This window comes from Balaenoptera ricei, chromosome 1, assembly GCF_028023285.1.
Source record: "Balaenoptera ricei isolate mBalRic1 chromosome 1, mBalRic1.hap2, whole genome shotgun sequence".
In the NCBI taxonomy this organism is placed as follows: domain Eukaryota; kingdom Metazoa; phylum Chordata; class Mammalia; order Artiodactyla; family Balaenopteridae; genus Balaenoptera; species Balaenoptera ricei.
In genome coordinates, this window is record NC_082639.1 from 58326160 (window position 1) to 58345228 (window position 19069).

Genomic DNA, 19069 nt, shown 5'->3' on the forward strand with positions numbered 1-19069 from the left:
GTAAACTCTCTAGATGGTCAACTAGCTTTGTGGCCCAAGTCACATCTGACCTTACCCCAGGTCTTTCCATTCAGATGAGAACAACATCCTAACAAAAGATCCTACTGCCTATACTTGACTTCTGTTAGAGAGAGGGAACTTCGTTTTCAGGAGGTTGCTTCTTCACTCTTTGATTGGTGCCTTTAGAAATGCTAAAGCTTGCCTCCTTTTCCGTTTCTTCTCTTTGATCCTTGTTCTATCCCTTGGGGCGATGCTGAGAAAATTTAAGCTCTCGTTTAGTTAAGCCAATGATAAAGACCTAAAATAGCAAAGTAAAATTAAATAACAAGTGACAACAATGATATTATCTCTACATTCCTATTTTTCTTTTGCGATAATTAAAAAGAAAGAGAAGTACAGATACAGCAATCATCACCCCCATTGAGAACAATCCAGGGAGTAGGAGCCTCCCAGGATCTAGATCTGCAAGTCAGCAGCAATTACCCTCCCACTCTGAAGTCAGCAGGGCCAAGGGCTGACTTTATCCTCACCAGCCTCATTCAAGGTGCATAGGAACTGGCATTAGTACAGCCTACTTAATAACACATGCTCTCTGTGAGGATACTGGACTCAGAGGGGAAGGACCAGTGAGACCTGTTTGTCAAGGTCCTAAAATGGGAATTTGCCTGGTTATACACACAACAGTGAGTACCAGCGACATTAATAGTGTCAAGAGTGATGGGGTCAAAAGCTTGACTCTTGGTCTGCTGTTAATTATTAGATGATGTACCCCCAAAGTAGGTGGACAGAATTCACGTTTCTAACTTAGAAATAATCTACCTCTTACCCTAGCCTTAAGATGTTTGTTTGGCTCAAATTACATTTTGTTGAAGGTGATTTTGCATTAATTAGAGAGTGTTTAGGGCTTCCCTGGTGGCGCCGTGGTTAAGAATCTGCCTGCCAAGGCAGGGGACACGGGTTCGAGCCCTGGTCTGGGAAGATCCCACGTGCCGCGGAGCAACTAAGCCCGTGCGCCACAACTACTGAGCCTGCGCTCCAGAGCCCGCGAGCCACACTACTGAAGCCCACATGCCTAGAGCCCGTGCTCTACAACAAGAGAAGCCACTACAATGAGAAGCCCGTGCACCACAACGAAGAGTAGCCCCCGCTTGCTGCAACTAGAGGAAGCCCGCGCACAGCAATGAAGACCCAACACAGCCAAAAATAAATAAATTAATTAAATAAATGTATTAAAAAAGAAATATTAGAGAATGTTTAGACTTTGAGAAGGTTATGGGTAAGTTTATAGAAATTGTGGATGGCAGCTCTAAAATGTTCTGAGCAGCTGCCTGGAGGTGATGATTGAAAACTTTAGGTTCCTCACATAGGTGAGTCCGTCTTTTCTACATTTGAACTTTCTCCCTCCTTCTCAGCTTTTAATTCCTGTTGAGATGCTGAAGTGGTCTCAGTTTGGAATACCAAACAGCACATCTGGGAGGCCAACTGCAGGCTTTGAAGCATTTGTGACTGTGGCTCCTAGAACAATGATAATAATTGACACAGGATGACCACCCAGGCCTAACAGACTAAACATCTTTCCTAGTTCTTTCCCTTAGCAACACCTTCCTCCCAATCACCCAGGCTGAAAGACTGGGGCTACTTTCCTTCACTTTTCTCTTTTCCCACCTCCCCTTGATTTTGCTTTGAAACTTTTTTGTATGGTCCCCTCCTATAGAAACCTACTACCGTTATTCTTGACCTTTCCTATGCATCATTGCAAAAGCCTTCATCCTAAGAGACATCAACTGTTAACTGTGGTTATCTCTGGACTAGAGACTAAGAGGCACTTGTACATTTTTAGCTATACATTTATACAGTCCTTGAAACCTGTAACTGGCATGAACTGCTTTTGCAATCAGAAAAAAATTTTTTTAATTCAAAAAGGACAGGGAAAAGGATATGTTTCTCAAAGAGGCCTCTCTGATGTGATGGGACAGGAGTGGGAGAGAACATTTGAGAACAAACACATTTCTGTAAGTTTACATGTAACATAACCCGGAACCAAACTTTAGTTCCTGTGCTAAAGCAGCACAACTGTCTTCTATAAATAGTCAGAAAAACTCTGTCTGGATTCTTATACAATATCATCTGACAGACAAGATGGAAAAGGCATGTTAGTCAGGGACTGACAGAAGAAAAGGGAGTGAAGGAATGAGGAATAGAAAGTCCTAAACAACTCATAACAGGAATTAGTCCTTAAAGGGACTCCTCAGCGTTAAACCTGTGTAATAGGAATTGTTTTTTTCCTGAGACTCATCATTTAGACTCACTGGTTTGCAGTCACCGAGGAGAGCCATCATGTTTTCCTGACCTACCTCCCCTTTCACATATGATGGTGCTATTTATGGAGCTGCTTGGCTGAGCCGCCTGTCCCAGGGGTCCAGTCTTAAGGAGGCCCTGTGTACTTTGTGACACGTTCCCCTCACGTTGGGCAAGTTTCAAGACTAGCTAGTAGCTGCTACTAGTTTTTCAGAAGAGGTGCTAACAGGGCAAAGGAGAGGGCAACAGAGAAGACTCCTGGGAAGAAGAGCCTTCATCTGGCTTCCTTACTTCCGACTGGACCCAGGGTGGAACTGTAGCACGCCAGCTTCTCACGAGCCCAGGGCCTGAAGGTTGCAGCCATCACTGGGCTGCCCTCCAGGCTCCTCTTAGGTCATCTTCCCTGAAATTAGGGCTAGTGGGGACTCTGGAATTAGGACACAGACTTGTGTTTGCTGAAGTGTGGAGAGGGTTTTGGAAGCCTTTTCCAAGCATGCCTTCACTAATGAGTCCCTGTCTCAGCAGGAGCACATGGGTTATATTTACAATGAGTAGGGAACTAAGAAAAGAGTCACTCAACATATGTCTTTTGAATGACTAGTAGAACATGGTGGTAAAAATCATAAGCTCTGTAGGCGGCCTCACTGGGATTCAAGTCCTACTTAGCTGTGTGACCTTTGCAGAATTGAAGCTCTCTAAGTAAGAACACCTACTTTCTAGTCCAGACTGTAGTTTAGTAACTGAATTTGCTTGGCCAAGTTATTTCATTTCTCCAAGTCTCAGTTTTCTCATCCATAAAGTGGGATAATTATACCTGTCTTGTCTACCTTAAAGGGTTATCAGTGGGATCAAATGAGATAATGTCATAAAAGCCCTTTGTAAATTAGAATATACTGTACAAATGCAAGCTACTATTACATTTAATTCTAGTGCCTAGTGAATAGTAAACTGGTGGAATCAACAATCCCATTGTCACCAACCTGAATCTTACACAGCAATTTCCCAATTCCACCCACTCTACCTTCTAGGCACTTCTACCAACCTCCCTCCATGACTTCAGTAAAAGACAAGAGAGAGCACCATAATAATTTGCTTAATTAACTTTCTCAATCAGAGCCCTTTGAGAATGTATCCAAAAGAAAAGGGGAATGTATAGCAGAGTATGTACTGTTTCTTTTAGGTCAGCTCTTTATTCCCCTATATATTTTGGGGTGTTGTGTTTGTTTCAGTGCTGTGAGTCTGTGGTTGTTTTCACGCTGTTATTTGGGTGTACATCAGCAGGCTAAGGTTCTGGGCTCCTTTGGCCACAGTTGGCTAGGTGAGCATGCATGAGTTAAGTTCCTCTCACTTTCTCCCATCTGTAAATTTAGGGGCTAAAGTAGATGACCCATTGGCTCCTTCCAGTCCTAGGGGGCTATAATTCATCTCGAATCAGGTTCCCCGATTCCTCTGCCCACCACTCCAGACTTCAAACTTTTTGCTATTAGGCATGTGTGATTTATGCTGGGACGAGATGAAGAGCAAAGGAAAAAGTCACAAACACAGCAATCACAGGAGGTAAATGTTAAGCTTCTTTCCACATCTTCTTCCCATCCTCTCTTGTATCTCTTCTTTGGAGCAGGTTAAAAGGCCCCTTTTAAAAGAGGTGAAAGCCAGAGTTGAGAGGTTGAAGTGGATTTGGAGTGAGAAACTGTCAGCCCAATTTATCGTGTTTTTTGTTTTTTTGTTTTTTTTGGCTGCGTTGGGTCTTCCTTGCTGCACGCAGGCTTTCTCTAGTTGTGGCGAGTGGGGGCTACTCTTCCTTGCGGTGTGCGGGCTTCTCATTGCAGTTGCGGAGCACAGGCTCTAGGAGCACAGGCTTCAGTAGTTGCAGCATGCAGGCTCAGTATTTGTGGCTCGCAGGCTCTAGAGCGCAGGCTCAGCAGTTGTGGCGCACAGGCTTAGTTGCTCAGCAGCATGTGGGATCTTCCCGGACCGGGGCTTGAACCTGTGTCCCCTGCATTGGCAGGTGGATTCTTAACCACAGCCCAATTTATATTTTCTGCAACTTTGGGCAAGCTAATGCATTAGCTTCAGTCTCAGTTCCCTCATCTTTACAATGGGGCTAACACCTGCCTTATTTGTAGGCTTGTTGTTAGGGGTTTAAAAAAAACCCAAAAAACCCTGATTCTGGTATCTGAGGGCACCTGGATCACTTAGATCCAAGTGGACTAAATGTAAAATAGAATCACAATGGCACAGAGCCTAGAATAAAAGCATCGCTTGCTGCCTACCCATCCTTCCCTTCTCCACAGCAAGTTCTTCCCAGGACTTTCTTGTTGAGTTAGTTGTCAGATGTTCCCATTCTCAGATGATTCAGGCTTATGTTCTTTAAAACGCCTTAGATGTCTAACACATAACTACCACTGCATTTAGAAACCCCTAAGCAGAGCCATGGAATTTGGAACTGCCTGCTGCAGCTAAGCTCCATAGGTGCAAGACACAACTGCCAGCCACTCCTCGTTGCCAGTCAGCTTGATCCAATCGCACTAACAGTGACAGGCCGAATATAGGCCAGCGGCAAGGGTTCATGTTGGCTGGGGTAAGCCAGCTCACATACTTAAGGAGCACTAGCTAGGACAAGTCACTTCACCACGTAGCCTAATTACCTTAATGGGGTCAGGGCTGTCTACCTGGAGGAAGGAAACAACTTGCAGGATTCTGTGAACATATTTTCTTCTTTGTACTCCACACCCTCCCCACGGGGGGATCTCATCCATTTCCACGCTTTTCTGATGACTTCTACATTTCTATCTTCAACCTAGGTGTTTTACCTGAGGGCTAAACTACTATCTGTTGACTGCTTATCTCACTTGCATGTCCCACTGGCACCTCAAATTCAACAGATCCCAGGCTGATGTCCTCACCCACCCATCCACACATCAGCTTCTTCTCTCCTGGTGCTTGCCCTCTGGCGAGCCCTATCCTAGGGGATGATACTCCATCCACCCGACTGTCCAAACAAAGAGATGCCCTTGACTTCTCCCTCCCACAGCCCTCTTTGATCAAGCCCTAGTAGTTCTACTCCTTAAATCTCTGAAATTCATCTGCCTCCATCCATCCCTGCTGCCACTCACCTAACTCAGCTTATGATTATATTTTGCTTCAATTCTTTATTTTTTTAATAAATTTATTTATTTATTTATTTTTGGCTGTGTTGGGTCTTCATTGCTGCGTGCGGGCTTTCTCTAGTTGTGGCGAGCGGGGGCTACTCTTTGTTGCAGTGTGTGGGCTTCTCATTGTGGTGGCTTCTCTTTGTTGCGGAGCATGGGCTCTAGACACGCAGTAGTTGTGGCACACGGGCTCAGTAGTTGTGGCTCACGGGCTCTAGAGTGCAGGCTCGGTAGTGGTGGCGCATGGGCTTAGTTGCTCCGCGGCATGTGGGATCTTCCCGGACCAGGGCTCGAACCCGTGTCCCCTGCACTGGTAGGCGGATTCTTAACCACTGTGCCACCAGGAAAGCCCTGCTTCAATTCTTGCAAGAGCCTCTCAACTGGTTTTCTTCTATTCCTGCCCCCTCTAATCTTTATTCCACAACAGGGATGTTCTGAAGTCTGCAAGTCTGATCATGCCATTTGTTCCCTTGCTTGAATGTTTAAATAGCCTCCCAGCACTCAGAGAAGAAAACTCAAGTCCCTTGACACGGTCTTCCAGGTTCTGTGTGATCTGGCCGAGCTCACATCTCCAGCCTCACCTCTCACCACTCCCTCCCTTTCATCCCATGTTCCAGTCCAGCAGTTCTCAATCCTGGCTACACTGAAAGTCACCTGGGAAGCTTTTAAAAATACCCAATGCTGGGCTTAATCCAAGACCAAATAAATCAGAACCTCTGGCAGTGGAGCCCTACCCGACTACTTCTCGGTTCCTGCAGTGCACCATGCCCTCTCTTGTCTTCCTTTGCACATGCTCTGGGCTTTGCCTGAAACACTTCCCCTTTAACCTCGCCTCCCCTCCTGCCATCTGGGTGACTCATTCATCCTTTAAGCCTCACCTGGAGCATCATGTTGTCCTCCAAGTAGCCCTCCCTGAGCCCGGTGCTTCGAGTCTGGGTTAAGCATCCTTTCTCATGTGCTCCCAGATAAGTCACCCTGTACCTCTCCTCTGGCAGTAGCATCTCTCACACTGTATAATCCTTGTCCGTACACTCTGAGCTCTAGGAGGGCAGGGACTGGGCCTGCCTTGCTCACCCCTGCATCTCCAGCATCTAGCACAGTATCTGGCACATACAATGTGCTGAGGGCATTTGTGGAAATAATTTAGTTAATTTTATAAGGCCACCCTGGTTACTCCAGACTTGCCAATCCCTCATAGCAGCAGGGTCTCTAGTCATATCCATTTCTGAGTTCCTTCTTGCAAATATTTGAGAATCTGGTAAGTGACCACTTTTAACCATCCTGAAATAAATTGGATTTCCTCAAATGAAAAATTCCCCACAGTTGAGGCCTGAGACATATCTGAGGAGAGGCAAAGAAAGGGTTTCATAATTTCAGTTTGCCTGGGTCATAGAACTATAGCCAGAAGACATGGGCAGCTTCCCCTGTTTGCACTAACTCCACCCCACCCCATACAGGGAATCAGGCCAGGAATTACTCGTGATCGTTTCCAAGGATTGCCTCTCCAGATGCCTGAGACCTTGAACAAGAAAGGCTAAAAAACTGAAGGGGTTGTAATAAACCCTGAGTTGATAACCCCAAAGGGTAGAAGCTGGCTTCTTAAGCATCTAATAAGTGAAAACATGGATGAACATCCCTCCAACATACCCTACTCAGAGGGCCTCTGCTCCCCACTTCCAACAGCTTTAGAAGCCCACCCATGGACACCAGACAGCCAGAGCCTGAAGCCCAAAGGCTGGTGTACAAGGTTCCTAGGGAGTCTGGAAAGCTCTTAGCTCTTCTCCAACCTGCACCGAGCTGGTTCTATCCAGTCAGAACTATGCACTACCAGCAAGAAGACCTGGCCAGGTCCCAACTTCAACTCATAAATGAACCAAACAGAGTAAAACTAACCAAGTAGGAGTAAGGGTGGGGGAGAAGAAACAGTAGGAGGCAGAGGCAAAGAAGAAACTTTAATTATGGTACTGGTAGTAACAAGACCGGCTAATGTTGATTGAACACTTAGGATGTGCCAGGCCTTGTGCTGAGCTCATTTAATCCTCACAACAAACCTCAAACCCCAGTCACTGGTGTGGCCGCCACCCTGTGTTTTTAGCCACGATGCCAAAAGTCTGTGCAGGGAGTCAAGTTGAAAGGAAGCTGATGGGCTTGGGGATTTGGGAAGGGTTGAACAGCTGGAATTCCTGCTTTAGTGGAGGTGGGGTAAAGGACACTTGGAAGATGTAGAATTTTAAAGAGATCAGAGGGGTTCCAAGCTGGTGATGGTTGAGCAGGAGCCCCAGAGTATGATGATGAAGGCCAAAATAAGGCTGTGGTATCTGGGTGGTGTAGGTGGGAGAGGAGAAGGAATCAGGTGTTGTCATCAAAGATGGCAATGGGGGAAAGTGTAGGGAGGTATGAGCTTTATTCTTCTGGTTTATAATTAGGTATTGAGCTTGGCTCTGCGTCAGGCAAGACTCTAGACTCTGTGGATAGTGATGAATAGGAAAGCTAAAGCCTTGTGATCATGGGGTTTATGTCCCTGTAGGAGTGACAACAACAATCAAGGAGCAAGTACACAAGAAAGAGGCCAGAAAGTGATTAAGTGCTGCCAAGTGATGGAATGTGTACGGATTCAGATTTGGACTGTGTGGTTCAGGAAGTTCTTCTCGAGAAGGTGACATTTGAGTGGGATGTGAAAGGCAAGAAGGAGTCAGCCATGACAAAATCAGGGGGAAGAGCACTTCAGATACAGAGACCAGCTGGTGCAAAGGCCCTAAGTGGGAATAAGCCTGGAAGAAGACCAAGACCAGGGTAACTGGAAATAATGAACACCCAGAGAGTGGTGCGGATGAGGTCTGAGAGGTGGACCAGATCATGGGAGACATTATTGTCCACAGCTTGCCATTTGGATTTTAATCTAGGATAGTGGGAAGCTGTGAAGTGCTTTAATTAGAAGAGGAATGGCCTGGTGTGTGTGTGTGTGTGTGTGTGTGTGTTTATTAAAGTGATCTTAACTGTGGAGCGGCAGTGAATTAGAGAAGGGAAACAGGGCCCCAACAGAAATAAGCCGTTTTCCACAAGAGGTTTTTGGGTTTTGTTTTGTTTTGTTTTTTCACATCTTGAAGTAGAATGCATTTCTAAGGCTCAGCTCCCAAGGTCAAGAGTAATCTGAGGAGTCTGTCTGCTCCCTGTGGTTGTTTGTGAGGAAGTCAGAGAGAAGCACAGACCAAACCTCTTATTATGGAGGAGAGGGTGTGTGTGTTTTTCCTTTCCCCTGAAAAACAGACAACCGAAGAAGTGTATTTATCTGAATCTCTCCCTGCAGAGGATGTGCCACCCACCGTCCCCTCTCCCAAGGTACCTGGAAGCCCTTTCCCAGTATCTGTATCCTTCCAATGGTTTAACAAATTAAGCCCTGTCTAATTTCCTAAGTCGATTTCCCCAGGCCTCTCACTTGGAGAGTTCCCTTTCCTGTCATAGGAACCAGCAAACTGACTTCGTTTTCCTTTCCTGCCCCCATCACTAGGGCAATGGACCTGGGCGTCACTTCCCTGACTCCACACGACCCCCTTCTCAGGCTTCAGATTGTTCCTCTGGGCCTCCATTCCTCCTGCTCCTTTGGTGGTCCAGACTCCTCATTTTCACCAGATTTCATGCTGGACAACATGCTGGAGTGAAGGGGGGAGTGACTCTGGCAACCTGAAGAGATACTTTGCATCCCTGGCAGCTGCTGCCCTGGATCCCCAGGCCCGGAGCAATGGGCAGGTTGTGCCTGGTCCTAGCCAGAGTTCTATGAACCACCTACCACGAGGCTGCGGGCAGAGCCCCTGTGACAGTGTGGATGATTCAGAGCAGGGAGCCAACTTCTTCTGACTCTTCCTTTAGTTCTGGTTGCCATGGCACTGCACTGAAGGCCAACATACAAGAGCGGCTCATGCTGAGTGAGGACACACCATGGGCTTGACTCTGCGCTAAGGTCTCTATAGGCCCGTCTCATGAGACCCTCACAATTTTCCTTCAGAGAAGGGATCTTGATCTCCATTTTTATAGAGGAGACTCTGAGGGGTTGAGTAACCTGCCTGCCTAAAGTAATAGAGATAGGATTCTAACCCAGGAGTCAAGCTCCAAAACCTCAAGGGGCTTGATCATGATGCTCCTACCATAGCCTTAACCTTCATTTCTCCTTCACCAACATTGCAATCTCAAGGTAACCTTCTGATGCAGTTTACTTTCAGGATCTCAGTTACAAAAAATTTCCCATCATGAACTCAACTACCCACACCAAGATTCTTTCTCAGTATGGGCCCTGGGGAGATGTGGAGGAGGTTCTGATTGATGATGTCAAATCTGAGGTTCCATGTTTCTCACAAACAGCCTTGTTTTCTCAATTAATGGTCTTCTAAGTGCCACACATGAAAGTGTTTCCAGTGTTTGGAATTATAAATATAATGTCAATACTTAATTGTTCTTCCCAGATTTTTTTTTGCATAAAACATACTTTAAAAAAAATTTTTTTTGGATGTGTTAGGTCTTCGTTGCTGTGCATGGGCTTTCTCTAGTTGCGGCGAGTGGGGGCTACTCTTCATTGCAGTGCGCAGGCTTCTCATTGCGGTGGCTTCTCCTGTTGCAGAGCACGGGCTCTAGGTGCGCGGGCTTCAGTAGTTGCAGCACGCAGGCTCCGTAGTTGTGGCTTGCGGGCTCTAGAGCACAGGCTCAGTAGTTGTGGCACACGGGCTTAGTTGCTCCGCGGCATGTGGAATCTTCCCAGACCAGGGATCGAACCTGTGTCCCCTGCATTGGCAGGCAGATTCTTAACCACTGTGCCACCAGGGAAGTCCACAAACATGCATTTATTTTACTATCAGGAAGGAAGAAAAGGAACAGTAGGAAATAAAACAATAATAAAATAGGGGAAAAAAAGAAGAAAAGAAAATAAATTGTTCAGACTTGTCTCTGGCCATCGAAGCTAACAAGTTCCCTGTGCAGAGGATCTTACTGCAGTCACATAGACCCCATCCTTAGACTTTAATTCTGGCCTGGCTGAAGACCAAGCCTTCATATCTGTAGTACATGGTCAGCACCCTTGAACAGAGATGGAGCTCAACGAAGATTGGTGGGTTAAATCAGATGTGGTCCAGGATACACGAAGAGTGCCAATATTTGGCCAGTTTGAGATTAACAGTCCCACAGATTTATTCCCTGTTGAGGTGTGAGATCATTTTTAGTGAGACTCAGATTTTAGAGACTTGAGAAGAAAACTGATGTCATGATTCAATGAGTTCCTGAAGAAACACATGGACTTTTTTGGCCATATATTCTCAGCTTTTGGGTTCATTTGGCATAATGCCATGCTAACTTTGAAAGCAAATGTCAAGCAGAATTATTATATATGTAGAAATTCACCTCCAAGGGACTTATGTTCCTCATCTGGAGAATGAGAGGGTAGACCAGATGCTCCCTAAAGGGCTTTCTAGCACTTGTGCACTCTGGTTTATGTATTTCAGACATAGTATTTCACTTTTTTGTTTACTAAAAACTGAAAAGAGTGAAGAAGGATAATACCCGGCTTCCAACTTCCCACCCCCATTACAGCTGACCTACAAATTGGATGTCTAAAGGATTATGTTACCTTGGCTAAATAAAAGGAATAGGTCAGCATTCTGAGAAGATGCCTGGACTGTGGCCTTCTAGATAAGCCCAATGCCCAGGCATTTGCAGCGACTGCCCTATGTCACAGACAGAATTATTCCATGCCTTTTGAGTGTACATAGGAGAAGGAGTTAAAATAAAGTACTAAACCATAGCCAACTAAAATATTCAAGCACTTCTAACTTTGTGTTTTCACCCAGAATGTGTATGTTGCTTTTTGGTTCTTTCTGTGTTTTCTTTTTCCTTTTTTTTTTTTAAAGCAAGTAATCTATAAATAACATTTACTTAGGCCTCTTTTTAAAAAAATCACCCAATATTGCAAATAAGCTCTCCAATACTCGTGTATGTGTGAGGTGATATTTAGTGACAGAACCATGTAGTGGTTAAGAGTTGAAGTCTTAGATCTCTGTCTTGCCACTTAATTAGCTGTGTGACCTTGAGCAAGTTACTTAACCTCTCTGAGTCCTCGTCTATGAAATGGGGATATTAACAGTTCTTTCCTTCCTTCCTTCCTTCCTTCCTTCCTTCCTTCCTTCCTCCCTCCCTTCCTTTCTTCCTTCCTTCCTTCCACAAGTACTTTTTTGAGTACCTGCAATGTGTGACTCAAGGCTCTGGGGAATAAGTACAGGTGTGAACAAAGACAGAGTTCCTTTTCTTATGTACCTAGAATCTAGTTGAGTGAAACAGATAATAGATAAATATGGATGCCAGGTGGCAAGTACAATGAACAAAGCAGAGTAAGGGGTATGAGGGGTGGAGAGAAGCTATTTAGAAGGGGTGGTCAAAGAAGGCCCCTCTGAGAAGGTGATGTTTGAGCTGAAACATGAACTAAGTGTAGAGAAGCAGATTCCAGGTGGGAGGAACAGCAGATGCAATGACCCTAATGTGGAAGGTATGCTTTGAATGAATGTTTGAGGAAAAGTAAGAAGGAACATTACTCCATGTAAAACCTTTAAGTTTTACTCTAAATGAGTTGAGAAGCCACTGGGGGTTTGAGCAGAAGAGCAGTAACATGACCTGATATATATGGAAAAGGATCATCTTTCCAGATGTTTTAACATGTCATTTGACCATGTGTTTAAGGAGTGACTTCTCAGGCATGTGGTGAGATTGACATGAGTTTATGAGGTGGCGTGTATATGAATTGCTTAGGCCAGTGCCTGGCAATAGACTGCATTCAGAGGGCAGCTTTTATTATTACTCTAAGAGTGAAGTTGATCATCTGTCACCAAAGTTCTGCACTGATGATGATAGGGCATCTCTTGGGGGCCAAGGAAGCCGGGAGAGAAAACCAATGTTTCTTGAGCACTTACTCTGTGCCAGGACTGTACATATTTAGCTCAGATACCATATAGAACAAAACAGTGTGCTCTGAGAAAGGGAAACAATGGCATCTGACCCTAAAATAGCTCCTCTACCTTGTACCTGTCTTGTCATGGTGCCCAAAACTAGTCATAACTTTGGGTTGAGGTCACTATGAAAATGTACATTTTGACCTGGGATGGTAACACCAGGCCCTATTCATCCACTTTCCCTTAATGTAATTTCATGGATCAGATAAACTAGTTGACCACCCCAGTGGCTCTGGAGTCTGAGGGCTTGGGGTCAAAATTCAGCTCAACCACTTAATAGCTGTGTGGCTTTGAAAAAGTTACTAAATCTCTCTGTGCTTCAGGTTTCCAGTCTCAAGAATGATAGTGATAACTATCTCTTAGTGTTTATGTGAGCCAATGTGAAGTAATGCATGCAGAATGCTTTATCCTACATAACTATATTATTTGCACAGTTAGATTAATTAATGAGCCAACCAGAAGAGCTTTGAGGGGGTGGAACACAGGACTGGTAAGTTTTCAGGAGAAAGCAAAGGACCATTTTCAAGAGAAAGCAAAGAAACAAAAATGTTATGGTGCAACTATAAGAAGTTTTGCAGGATGAGCACTGCCAGGAGTGGAAGCAGCTGGTAAAAAGATGCTAAAACATTAAAAAAAACTAACTTAAGTCTTTGCAAGTTCTCACTATGGAGGCAGAAGATTCAAGTGATCCAGCAAGAATTTTTGATCAGTATGCTACAGGGTAATGAATGATAGGGAGCCAAACAATTAGATGGGCTATAAAAGGAGTTCAAACAAGGCAGCAAGAAAAACACTTAAATGTGGGAAAGGACAGAATCAGAAAATTCAGAGTAAGAAATGCAACTAGAAAACAAATTAGTGAAAAAAATGTGTGCCAATCAAGTTAGCAAAAATTTTTAAAAAATACAAATTCCCTTGCAATTATGACAAAATGAGGGCTTTCTTATACAGTCCTTATATAGTCCTTCCTCAGTATCTGTGGGGGGGGTTTGCCCCAGGAACCCCGCAGATATGAAAATCTCAAGTCCCTTATATAGAGTGGCATAGTATTTGCACATAACCCATGCACATCCTCCCCTATACTTTAAATCATCTCTGGATTACTTATAATACCTAATACAATGTAAATGCTTTGTAAATAGTTATAAGTACAATGTACAGACATACCCCTCATTTTACTGAGTTTTGTTTTATCCTGCTCCACAGATACTGTGTTTTTTACAAATTGAAGGTTTGTAGCAACCCTGTGTCGAGCAACCTGTTGGTGCCATTTTTCTAAAAGCATTTGCTCACTTCCTGTCTCTGCATCACATTTTGGTAATTCTTGCAAGATTTCACATTTTTTCATTATTATTATATTTGTTATGGTGACCTGTGATCAGTGATCTTTGATGTTACTATTGCAAAAAGATTACAACTTGCTGAAGGCTCAGATGATAACATTTTTTTTAACAATAAAGTCCTTTTAAATTAAGGTATGTACTTTTTTAGATATACTGCTATTGCACACTTAATAGACTACAGGACAGTGTAAACATCACTTTTATATGTACTGGGAAACCAAAAAAATTCATGTGACTTGCTTTATTGCGATATTTGCTTTATTGCCATGGTCTGGAACCAAACTCAAAATATCTTGGAAGTATGCCTGTAAATGCTATGTAAATAGTTGCCAGTGTGCAGCAAATCAAGTTTTGCATTTTGGAACTTCCTGGAATTTGTTTTTTCCTGAATATTTTTGATACAAGGTTGGTTGAATCTGTGGATACAGAGGGCCAACTATATGCTGCTGAAAGGAGTGTAAACCAATAAAAACTTTTGAGAAAGCAATGTAGTCAAACATCTTTATTTTGTTTTATTTTTTAAAATTTATTTTATTGAAGTATAGTTGATTTACAATGTTATGTTAATTTCTGCTGTACAGGAAAGTGATTCAGTTATACATATATATATATATATTCTTTATCATATTCCTTTCAATTATGGTTTATTATAGGATATTGAATATAGTTCCCTGTGCTATACAGTAGGACCTTTTTGTTTATCCTTTCTATATATAATAGTTTGCATCTGCTTATCCCAAACTCCCAGTTCTTCCCTCTCCTACCCTTCTCCCCCTTGGCAACCACAAGTCTGTTCTCTATGTCTGTGAGTCTGTTTCTGTTTCACAGATAAGTTCTTTTGTGTCATATTTTAGATTCCACATATAAGTGATATCATATGGTATTTGTCTTTTTCTTTCTGACTTACTTCACTTAGTAGGATAATCTCTAGGTCTATTCATGTTGCTGCAAATGGCATTATTTCATTCTTTTTTATGGGTGAGTGCTAGTCCATTGTATAGATGTACCGCATCTTCTTTATCCATTCATCTGTTGATGGACATTTAGGTTGTTTCCATGTCTTGGCTATTGTAAAGAGTGCTGCTATGAACATAGAGGTGCATATATCTTTTCGAATTATAGTTTTGTCCAGATATATGCCCAGGAGTGTGATTGCTGGATCATATGGCAACGCTATTTTTAGTTTTTTGAGGAACTTCCATACTGTTTTCCATAGTGGCTGCACAAATTTACATTCCCTCCAACAGTATAGGAGGGTTCCCTTTTCCTCACACCCTCTCCAGCATTTGTTATTTGTAGACTTTTTAAAGATGGCCGTTCTGACCAGTGTGAGGTGGTACCTCATTGTAGTTTTGATTTGCATTTCTCTTTTTTTTTTAATTGAAGCATAGTTGATTTACACTGCTGTGCCAATCTCTGCTGTACAGTAAAGTGACTCAGTTATACACATAGAGACATGCTTTTTTTATATTCTTTTCCATTATGGTTTATCACAGGATATTGAATATAGTTCCCTGTACTATACAGTAGGACCTTGTTGTTTATCCATCCTATATATAGTAGTTTACATCTGCTAATCCCAAACTCCCAGTTCTTCCCTCTCCCACCCGCCTCCCCCTTGGCAACCACCAGTCTTTCTCTATGTCTGTGAGTCTGTTTCTGTTTTATAGATAGGTTCATTTGTGCCATATTTTAGATTCCACATTTAAGTGATATCATATGGTATTTGTCTTTCTCTCTCTGACTTACTTCATTTAGTATGATAATCTCTAGTTGCATCCATGTTGCTGCAAATGGTATTATTTTGGGTTTTTTTATGGCTGAGTAGTATTCCATTGTAACATCACTCGCCATTGGGGAAATGCAAATCAAAACCATAATGAGATACCATTTTATACCCACTAGGATGGTTACACTAAGAAAGACAAATAGTATCAAGTGCTGACAAGGATGTGGAGAAATTAGAACCCTCATACACTGCTTCTGGGAATGTAAAATGATGCAGCCAATTTGGCAAACACTATTGTCAGTTCCACAAAAGGTTAAACATAGAGTTACCATATGACCCAGCAATTCCACTCCTAGGTATATACCCAAGAGAAATAAAAACATATACTTGTACACAAATGTTCACAGCAGCATTACTCATAATAGTTAAAAAGTGGAGACAACACAAATGTCCATCAAGTGACAAACTGATAAAATGTAGCATATCCATATAATAGAATATTATTTGGCAATAAAAAGGAATGAAGTATTGATACATGCTATAACATGGATGAGCCTTTAAAAAATTATGCTAAGTGAGAGAAGACAGTCACAACAGACCATATATTGTATAATTCCACTTACATGAAACGTCTAGAATTGGCAAATCTATAGAGACAGAAAGAGTGGATGCCTAAGGCTGGGGTTGGGGTAGGGCTGGGGTTGGGGGATGACTGCTAATGGCACAAGGTTTCTTCTTGGGGTAATAAAAATGTTCACAAATTGATTATGGTGATGGTTGCACAATTCTGTGTATGCTAAATACCACTGAACTATATACTTTAAATGGGCAAATTTAAATTCATATGGTATATGAATTACATCTTAATAAAACTTAAAAAACACATTTGTGTAAAGTATATAATAATAGAAGAAATGTTCATAAAATGTGTGAATGATTTGAGATCGTGTTTTGTAAACTATGATTATAATTATTTGGAAAAGAGATAATACGTTCTGACAAATTATGGCAAGAGATGCACTAAAGTGTTAATGAAGGTTGCCTTTGGATTGTTGAACTGTGGTTGATAACTTTTTTCCCCCTTTGATGAGCAGGCCTTACTTTTATAATAGGGGGAACTTTTTAAAAAAAGAAATGAGGAGGCCTTATTTCCAAAACTGTCCTTGGGCATAATCCTTATGAAATATTGCCAACCACAAAGCAACTGAAGACAGTTTCAATGTCATTCTTCAGAAAATAGTCTGATTGAGACCAAAATGATGTTTTCCCTCCTACCTTCTGTTCTTCTACCCCTCAGGCCCATAAAAGAAAATCATTTAGAAAAGTCATGAGCCAGTGCAACCCGGAAATGTGCTGGCAGCCTCCTGCCCTGGAGTGGGGGGCAGACAACTGCTCTCCAGGGCTTCGGACAGTGAAAGTGGGGTGAGAGAGGCATACGTCTCAGCTGGGGGCAGGAGTTACGGGCCGTGCCAGGCACAAGAAGTTTTATTTATTCCTGGAGCACACACTCCATGCTTATCTCTACTGAGGAAACCAGCTTTTCCTTCTCACCTCCCGAGAGGAGGAGCCAGCGCTGGCCCACGTCCCTGGACGGGGTTACACTTCCCAGCTGGCCCCTCTCCAGGCAGCCAGTTGTCCATCTCTATCTTAGAGGAACAGCTTTGACGAAGACCTTGGCCCTGTTTGGAAATTCCCTTTCCTTTGCTCTCCCAAACAAAATTAATTTGAAACGGTTGGGTTCATCTGACATTTTTTCCTATGAGGAACATGTGTTCATGTGAGGGGGGGGTCTCCTAGAGACAGTCCCCAGGCTGTCTGCTTGGAGTCCACAGCCCTCCCCAATGCTGGTGATCTGCAGTGCATTCAGAGGCATGCCTCTGGGATGGAGAGGGACCTGGGGGCCAGGTTTCTGGGAAATGGTTGAAAGATCTGGGGCTGCTCAGCATGTCGAAGAGAAAACTCAGGGAGATCCTGAGAGGTGTCTCAGTGAGCTGTTACCACGAGACAGGTTTATTCTGGAATAGCTCAGAGAAAAACTGAAACCAAAGTGGAGAAGTTGCAAGGAGGAAAGTTGCCTTAACAGAAAGAATTTTAATAACTAGAATTTTCCAACAAGCAACAGTCTTTATAGTGGAGGAGATAAGTTTCATCCCAGGAAGTCTATTTAACAAGTTTGTTCCTGGCATCACCAACTTGTGAGAACAAAAAAATTTTTTCAACCATTATGTGGTGGTTATTATGGTGGCACTGTTCTAAGTACTTTACATATGTAATTCCTGGAATAGTCACAACAACCTTCCGAAGTAGTATATTATTATCTCCAATTTACCGATGAGGAAAAAAAGGCTCAGAGAGGTTCAGTAACTTGCCCAGGGCCACACTGTGACTCAAACCCAGGTAGTCTGGCTCCAAAATCCATGATCTTAACTACTATAGTGAAGGCACATTTATATGAATACCCCAAGATATGACTATAGGCCCCTACATGTCGAATTATAGGAGTTTCTCCCCCTCATCCAGAGGTGCCTGGGTCATTTCCAGGAGTCCCCATGGAGTACCTACCTCCACCTACAACCTAGTGCATATGGTACGAGCACCTGTCATACACTGTGGCTTCCCTCTTGGTGACATCTTAGCTCTTGACACTATTTAGGCAGACTTGCTCCTGCCTCTGCCAACTATACTAATTGTTAGAACACCAATGTCTGTGCCAGTGTCTGCTTCCTCACAATGCACCCTGGCCCCTTGGGCTCAGCACCCCTGTGTGTACCAATGTCTGCGCCAGTGTCTGCTTCCTCACAATGCACCCTGGTCCCTTGGGCTCAGCATCCTGTGTGTCACTGGGTCCTGAGAGCTGTGGAGAATGGTCCCACTTCTGTGCCACAGTTTGTCATATGAGTCCCCAAGAAACACTACTTTTGGCCAGAGTCTTCTATCTCTCAACAACAAGATGTCTCTCTCAGCTTCTGGCCCTCATCTTCTTGGTTATAGAGTTTCAGAGAAGTCCAACAGTTAGATTTGGGTCAAATTAATACAATATCCTGTCCCTCCCTGTCACCTTTACTTCTCTCTCAACGTTCTCTGTCACCTGGACAAGCAAAATAAATAAAACTCTCTTTTCCCCCAGTCACAAAGCACAGAGCCTCCGTGCACCAGTTGAAGAGATACTCTGCAGAGAGGCCACCTAGCTTCTCCCCAGGCCCTGCCTAGCCAAAAAGGACCTGTGATACCTGTGAACAGAAGCAGAAAGGCTGTTGGTCAGGAGTGCAGGGGAAAGGCGTGCTGGACCAAGTTGGAGGCTGGAAAAAAATGGTAAGGTCTTGTCAATTCTAAAGTGTTAGAACCCTAAGTCCCGAATAGTTTGATAGAAATGGAGTTGTTCAGCCTGTTTCCCCAAGTAGCCCCACTGGGTTTGGGGAACAGTAAGCTGTGTTTCTAGGTAAAATTTTTAGCAGTTTCTGGATTCTACTTCATTTATGGAAGGTGAAGAGTAAAGTATCTGGCTATGTCGTACAGCTCACCTTTAGGCGAGTGAGGAAACTGGCGTGGAGATTTATTGATGAG

At 43.4% G+C, this 19069-nt stretch overlaps 1 long non-coding RNA gene across 4 annotated transcripts in view; it reads left to right on the forward strand.

The window, feature by feature from the left end:
* Window positions 1–19069, forward strand: part of LOC132366760 (uncharacterized) — a 182657-nt gene that overhangs the window by 22661 nt on the left and 140927 nt on the right. For all 4 annotated transcript variants that reach the window (XR_009503504.1, XR_009503503.1, XR_009503505.1 and 1 more), the window contains one exon: window positions 18633–18817. This is a non-coding gene — a long non-coding RNA (uncharacterized LOC132366760). The remainder of the gene's footprint in view (window positions 1–18632; window positions 18818–19069) is intronic.